The 7,750-nt window shown below is 55.0% G+C and overlaps 1 protein-coding gene across 3 annotated transcripts in view; it reads left to right on the top strand.

The window, feature by feature from the left end:
- The first annotated feature begins 6,052 nt into the window (after nt 1–6,052).
- The window catches only part of ZNF536 (zinc finger protein 536), a 390,408-nt gene continuing 388,710 nt past the window's right edge, over nt 6,053–7,750 (top strand). For 2 of the 3 annotated variants that reach the window (XM_066349576.1, XM_066349579.1), the window contains exon 1: nt 6,879–6,917. The gene's annotated coding sequence lies outside the window, so the exon portion shown is untranslated. Of the gene's footprint in view, nt 6,156–6,878; nt 6,918–7,750 lie in introns of those variants that run through there. The other variant, XM_066349577.1, reaches the window with a different exon arrangement.

Here is a 7,750-nt window from a genome sequence, read left to right as displayed (position 1 = left end):
TGTGACCAGTGGAAGCTCCCAGCGGGCAGGGGCTTCCACAAACACAGCTGTGCAGGGCACCCCTGAGTGGGCAGCTGTCGCCTTGGAAGGTTCCACAGATTGGGCTCCTCGGTGCCAGAGGAGGGCTGGATAAGCTGGGCGGACATCACTGTGTCTCAGACGCTCATCCAGGTGACCAGGTGCGTCCGCAGCCACCCATGTGGTTTCACACTTGCCGTCCCACATCCTTAGGTGCCAGTCCCCCAGTCTCCACTCTGCCAGCTGGCCTGCCCATGCCCAGGCTGTGGGACACCTTCGAGGATGCGAGGTGCTCGAGAGCCTGGGCTGCCAGACTCTCCAGCGATTCTAGTGCACCCCTCTGGGCTGCTGCTTCCACCCCCCACCCTCCACCCCCAACTCCGCCATCCAGTTCAGCTCTGCTGCCCTCTGGGAGCCTGGCACCATCAACACAGTCGCCTCGACCTGTCTTCCCTTCTGATGCCCTAAGATCCACGAGACTCCACTCAGCCCTTTGCTGGAACCAGGATTTAAAACGGGTCTATCATGAAACAGGGCCTCCGAGGCCCCTTGGCTCACTGTGCCCTGCATTCTGTGGTCTGTGTCCCTGCAGGGCAGGGAAGGCTCAGGCGGGCCTCAAGGGACCTGTCTGTTTGTTTTTTTTGCTTTGGTTTGGTCTCCCAACTGCTCCTGTGCAGATTGTGAGAAACCTCAGGATTTACCCAGGGGAACCGTGGGGACCATTCTCAATGATTCTGTCTGGCCTCTGTGGACCAGATCACATCCATAAGCCAAACGGTAGTGATACCATTTTTTGAAAAACTGTACTTTTCCAGTACTCGGTCCCTGTTGTTTCTAGCAGCAAACACCATGAGCACGTCTCCCTGAGGCACGACCAGGGCTGCACATGGGAGCGTTGAACAGCAGGGGCCAGGCCACGGCCAGGTGCCTCACGCAGGGCACCTTATAGCATGGGAGCAGGGACCACAGCCACCATCATCTTAGGAAGAGTAGGTCTTGAATCTCCCACCAGTCGTTGCATTTCATAACCTGACACCTTGTTTTAATCCCCCCAAATTAAGAGATTATAGGTCATTGAACTGCCTCACCCTGTGCAGACAAGCACAGCCAGGAGGTCCACTAGCTCTGTGGGTCCCCACCTCTCTCCCCCCCAAACTAACCCCAACATTGATGGTAGCTGTTGCAGAGTCAATGCAGGGCAGAGTGATGCCCAGCTCCTACCCAGATGTGTCAGCTCCACAGTGCACAGAGCGCCAGGAGCACAGAGCCGTGCTGCTGTCCCCCCGTCCCTGGGGCTCTGTGCGCTTCCTCAGTCTTCGACTAACTTGTCCAAAGACACCATGAAGACATCGAGGTGGGCCCTGCTTTGGGAAATTACAGTTGTAGAATACGTTACCATTCCTGTGTTAGACCATGACCATTCACTTTATAAAAGGTGTCTGTTAGGCTGCCTTGAACAACCAGCTCTCCCCACGGGGTACATCAGACTCCACGGATGGAACTCCCGTTTACGGACATCTTTTCTGGAACAGAGCTGTTGTGCAGAGCGAGGTGTACCTGCAGCTTGAAGGCCTTCTGGCAAGTCCTCTGGCTGCTCTCTGTCTGGGAAGAGCCCTCTGGCTCTCCGCCCCTTGCCTCCAAGCTCTCTGGTCCCTGGCCCAGGTGTGCCACGTTCCTGTCAGGCGCTCAGCGCATCGGACCTCATTCTGCGGCAAGGGACAGAGAAGCCAAAGCAAACTGCATCTGTTAGTTCACGGAAATGTGCAGGGTTGGACTGGCTTCAGGTGCGGCTGGATCAGGGGGCTTCAGTGTCACACCCGGGGCCAGTTCTCCACTTCTGCTCTGCTCTCTGCTGCATTGGCACCCTTCTCAGGCTCCTTTTGGTGGGTACCTCTCCTGCTTGGGGCATGGAGACCATGGCTCTGGTAACTTAATTTCTTTACCCAGGGCCTATTTAAAACAAACAAACAAAAAATCCAACATGCACCCTGATTGGACCAGCTTAGGTCACACGCCTACTCCTGAACCAATCATAGTGTCCAGAGAGATCTAATACACCGATTCGCTGGGACCTGCCCAGGAGTCCCACCTGTGTGCCTCCAGGCTGAGAGAGGCCGCTGGAGGAAGGGGCAGGTTCAGCCAGACAAACAGATGCTACTGTGCTGACTTCTTGCCTCTGCTGGACAAGCCAGAAGAGATGCACAACCATTTTGGAGGAACAGCTCTCTGGGTCTTTAAAGGGTGTGCTGGCAGGGGGGTGCTGACTGGCCATTGCCATGGCCAGGGACCAATTGTTCATGGGAGAACAGCCCTGGAGGCCGCATTCTTCTCAATTTCATCTTCTCACCCAGGGATCAGCTCTTTCACTTGTTAGGGTACCCTCTGAATCCTGCCCTCGGGGAGTCTTAGAAGGCTTGTTCTTCCCGAGGTGTGCACACTGAGCAGGCTGCTCTGGAGCCTCCATAGAGAGAGGCTTGACCTCTGCAGCAGTGAGGACCCTTTGGCCAGAGAAAGTGACCTCCTCCTCCAGGGAGGTGTCCCCAAGGAGAAGACAGCACCTATTCTGGGCCACTTGGAAAGGAAAAGCAGGAAGTCTTGTTGAGAATTCAGACGGGACCTGGCAGGCACCCGGGCCCCTGCCCCGCCGGACCCCAGGACCTCTGCAGGCCTTAGCATCTTTCTTCTGCGGGAAGAAGGCGGCCCTGAGGGTGGTGACCACGTCCCTAGAACCACGGAGTCCAGTGATCATTAGGGCTTTATGAATCTCTGGGTCGCTGTGCAGGGGTGACACAGGGGTGTGTGTGGGGTGACTCGTGCCTCTATCCACAAGCATCCTGGTCTACTGTCATGCCCCAGAACCCCAGCAGCCTCTCCAGAGGCTCCCCTGGCTTCATGCTGCCGGCCGCAGGGAACGGCCATCTCAGTGGCTACTTTTTAACCTGTTGACACTATGGGGGAGGCCCAGTCACAGGGAGGAGAGAGTGAGAGGGAAAGAAATGCTGTACAGAAACAACCGAGAGTGAGTGCCGTGGGCACAGGAAGTGCAACCCGAAAGCCGTGTTTGGGTCACGTTTTGTGACTCAGCATCACTTCTGAGGACCTAGTGAAGGAGGTCAGAACCAATCTGTTGGTGTGACAGGTACTGATGTCAAAGGAGGCAGGCACTCTGAGAGGCCAGACGCGGCTCCCACACTTGCCCGCGGCCACCGTCCACGTGACTTGCCAGCCTTGCCCGGGCTCCCAGTGACTCTCACCAGTCTCAAGAGGTCAGAAGCCTGGTATCACCTTGAAGACCCTGCAGGAGACGATGGCCGATGGCCTCGTCAGAGTCCCCGGGCCGGGGAGGGGTTGTCCTTCCAGAGGGCCGTGAAGACAGGTGAGTGCAGGACTCATGGATGGGAGGGGGAGATTGGGCGGGCTCAGAGCAGCCTCTGCCTCAAATCCAGCCCCAGGGTGCTAGCCCTGACCAGGGGCAGGGAGAAATAGGGCCAAGTTGAGCAGGAAGAGAGGGAGTTAGTGGGGGGAGGTCTGCTGCAAGACCAGAGGGAGCCGGGAAGGGTGGCAGGCCCAGAAACTGTGGACCAGGGAAAAGGGATCAGAGAGCGGAATTGTGGAAGGGGCCCCAAACACAAGGGTGAGGTAAACCTTTGGGGGAACTTTCTGTGTTTTAGTGGTACCCAGGTAAGCGTCCAGTTTCGGACCCTGGAGGACACCAGGCCTCCACGCATTGCCCAGTGGCCTCCCCCCATGCCCCACCTTGGCGCTGTCCACAGAAGTGTCCCTGTGTCTCCACGAGGCAGGCTTCGAAAGCCCTCGGGGAATGCAGAGCACATGGGAGCCAACAGGGGGCGCCGGCGAGCCCTCTGTGGGGCTCAGGCCCTGGGGCGCGGCCTCTCCGTGGTGGGCAGTCGCTGCCTGTCCCCAGGGTAGACGGGGCTGCAGTGCGCATCCCGCCTCCTCTGAGCAGCCTCGGGTGGCAGCCCGGTCTCTCCATGGCCACCCAGAGCACGGCCTTACTGAGAGGCAGGGCTTTGGAGCCTCGGACACCTCTGGCCTTCTAGCTTGGAGAAGGTGCCCCCGGGCCTGGCAGTCACCATCAACTAGCTGCTAACTGTCTGGACACCCCAGGGGTTCCCAGGGAGGTGCTAGGACAACTGGTCTGGCTCCCTGCCTCCTGTCGCCCAGGCAGTGGGAGACTGGAGGGTTAAAAGGCGACTGTAACCCCGTTCTCTTGGGGGGAAAGTGCCTTTTCTCCAAGTCCATATGGCCACTTCCTTTCGACCTGTTCAGCCCTGGTCGCCCCTTTGTCCGAGCTGTCACTTACAAAGAATCACTTGACTTACAATAACAGGTTCAAAAGACCACAGAGTATAATCAGTTGATCCTCAAAGAACTGGAATAAAGAACACCCCACTGCTCGGCTATCATCCCCATAGAGAGCGATATCATTGCTGTGATTGCGATGCTAATTTCTATACTGGAGGGAAAAAAAAACAACCTTGTATTTTGGAATTTGTTCAAAGGGAATTTCAGACACATCAGACTGGAAAATGCAGACCAAATTCCTAAACTTTTTTTGGGGGTAGGTAGGGGATTTAAAAAAACACCACTGCAGAGATTTGGACAGACTTTAAGAAGCTAATGGAACTAGCTTGTTAGTAAAACCAATTCTTTTCCTGCTCCCCAAAGTCCAAGAATAAGAGAGAGAGAGAGAGAGAGAGAGAGGAGAGAGGAGAGAGGGAACTCTCTGGGTTCTCAGGGCAGAGTCCAAAGGTGTGGGCAATGGGGAGCAGGTCGGATGCACACCAACAATGCACCTGGGGCGTTGGTCACCCCGGGAGGTCGAGGTGCCATGGCCAGTACCCAAGCATCTGGGTCAAGTCTGTGTCCAGCGCCAGCCCCAGACGCTTCCCGTGGGCTCCTCCCTTCTCCAACTTTTCTGCTCCTAGTCCTGCTCTTGGACAGGTTGTTTGCAACTGACTGGCTCCTTCTGCAGGAAGGGGTGGTGATGGAGGTGCTGTGTCTACTTTTTCTGTATTTTTGCTTTTTGTGTATTTTGGTGCCCTGGTTTCATCTTAGGGGAACTCAGCTGGGGCAGGCTGGAGCAAGTCTTACCTGAATCAATGTTTTAAGTATCCCTGTGGCTTGGCGTTTTTAATAATCAATCTGTCTCCATTTCTTCTTAATCATGCTTAACATAGGCCTCTTTCTCTCCAATCTCCCCCCCCCCCCTTATCTCTCCCTCCCTCCCTCTTTCTTTGTCAACTCTTTTGGATCCTGTCTTTCTGCTATTAACATTCCCCAATGTCACATGCAAGTCTTTTTCTTTAAAACAAGCTCTTCATTGGTGTATCTGGATACTTCTTTTATTATTATTACTGAATGTTTTTCCCCCATAATGACACCAGGATCATTATATAATCCCATAACAAAGAAGCTTTTGAGGCACCAGCTTTTGTCAACTCCAGGACAGAGAATGCATAATTGCATTATTCAGCTTTCTCCCCTTCTTTCTCCCTCTCCGTTGCCTCACAGAAACCCAACCTCGGGCATCACTCACATCTCCACCTTGTTACCTTGCCTTACATGATTTCTAAAGCGTTTGCCCGAGGAGAAACAGCATTGACAAAGTTGCCTTAAAAAAAAAAAAGTTATTTTGTTTGATAATTAAGTCCTGGAGCCCACTGTCTTTCCTTCTTCCCATGATTCTAGACCCCATAAGGCAGAGAACCTGCGTGACGTTTTTCTCGAAGTTTAATTACCGTATGCTAATTTCCTTGCCTACTACGTGATTAATTAAAATCATATTTTCATAATCATTTGGCACTGGTATTGTTTTAGAATTATCATGATCTCCTAAATAGTGTCTGTAAATAAAGTCGCCTCTAATGGCAGGCGCGGGAGGCAAGGCTGAGGACCTCTCGGTGTTTGTATCGCGGCGATTGGCAACATAAGTGCCTTATTTACACTAAATACGCCACAAGGTTACAGCGCGGATCAACGTCATTTGATCGCTGATGACTCCCTTAAACGCCCGGGCTGTGCCTGATTCTCCGCGTCCCGCGGTCCACCGAGATTCACCCTGGAGTTTCCCTCCCCCCAGAAAAGAAACAGACTTTAAATAGTTTCGGGAGCAGGTAAGAATTACGCTTTTTTTTCTCTCTCTCTCTCTCTCTTCTCCGGCTCTCTCCTCTCCCTCCGTGGCAGTCTCTCTCCCTCTCGGCTGGATAAAAAATTCTTTAGTCAAAGGCAGGAATGCAAAGTAGTGACAAGCGAAGGGGCTGATATATGTCTCAGTAACGAGTCTGACAATCAGAATGTAGCTCTTGGAGAATAGATAGATTTTAATAAGTGTGTTTACATGAGCTCAAGGTCAGAAGCAAGCTGCGCTGTGTTAAATGGTTTCTTAGTTGCTAGACAGAGAGAAAAAATGGACGATCACACACCATTCTTTGTAGATTATTATATCAAGGGTTCAGTCTCTGCCTCATCAAAGCTAAATGCCGCAAGACCTATCTAGTTGCTGTGAATTATGCCAGGGCGACAATGGAGAGCGTTTTTAATGGTACAATGCATTTCACCTACCAGATAGGGGGAGGCCGAGCTGGGCACGGGGATGTCTGCGGGGCTGGGTGATGAGTATCAGTGAGCGGGGCGACTTGGAGCAGAGGCGGATGAAAACGCAGCCCGCCCTGGCCCGGCCGGGCTGGGGACAGTGCGCGGGGCTCCGCGGGGCGGGCGGGAGAGGCGCGCTAGCAGGGCGCCGATCCCCCCTCAGCCCCGGAAAATGATCAAGTCAATCATGTGGACATGTTTCATTATTCATTGAACACAATCTTTTACAACGCTCCGTTTACGTGCCCGAGTTTGCTCCCGACGCCCGAGTCTCGATGTTTAAGGTAAGGAAAACAAAGGTGGTGGTGGTTGGGGAGGGGGACCGCGGGCTGCGGCGGTGCTGGGGTGGGGTGGGGTGGGGGGCGCGCAGGGCGAGAGGGGGGCGCAGGCGTCTGGAGGTGGCAAAGTGAGTTTGGACTCTTGGTTGTGGCCCCCTCCCCTCCCCTCCCCTCCTCCTCCCCATCTCGGCAAGGCCTGAGCCCGGTTCTTTCTCGCCCCATCTCGATTAAAAAATACGGTCTAATTAAATATCCGTGGCGGTGACGTTGGCGAGAGAAGCTGTCAGCAGGGGGGTAAGAGGAAGCAGCCGAGAAAGCGCCCGCGGCCAGGCACCAATGGCTCTGGCGAACTTCAGCGATGAGCGGGACCCGCGCCTGGGCCACCGGCTCCCCCGCCCGCGGCCCCCGGACCGTTACTTTGAAAAGGAGTCGCTGGGCCCGGCGCCGGGCGCCCCCAGTGGGACCCCGCGCCCGGCGCCGGGCCCAGCTGCGCCCCTGTCCGAGCCTGGCCGTGCGCTCTCGGCCCCCGGGAAACTTTCTCAGGGGTCTGGGGGTCGCATGAGGAGGGGGAGGCCGGGGCCATGCAAACTTCTGTTCAAGTGACTTTCCCCATTTTCGCGGTGCCAGAGATGCGGGAGCCCTTGCTTCCTCTCTCCCTTCGTGGCTTGCTGCGGGATCTGGTCCCCACCTCGGGGGGTGGGGGTGGGGGGGGGGAAGAGGGTCATTTGTAATCATTAAAAAAAAAAAATTCAAAGTTAGCCCATGCTCACACTGTGTGAAAGTTGCGGCGCCCGGGGCCGAGGAGACCTGCCATTTTGTGTGTTCACTGGCCTCCTGCG

This window comes from Saccopteryx leptura, chromosome 9, assembly GCF_036850995.1.
Source record: "Saccopteryx leptura isolate mSacLep1 chromosome 9, mSacLep1_pri_phased_curated, whole genome shotgun sequence".
Taxonomy (NCBI): Eukaryota; Metazoa; Chordata; class Mammalia; order Chiroptera; family Emballonuridae; genus Saccopteryx; species Saccopteryx leptura.
Note: the sequence above shows the minus strand (reverse complement) of the source record. Positions and strands in the feature narration are given on the sequence as shown.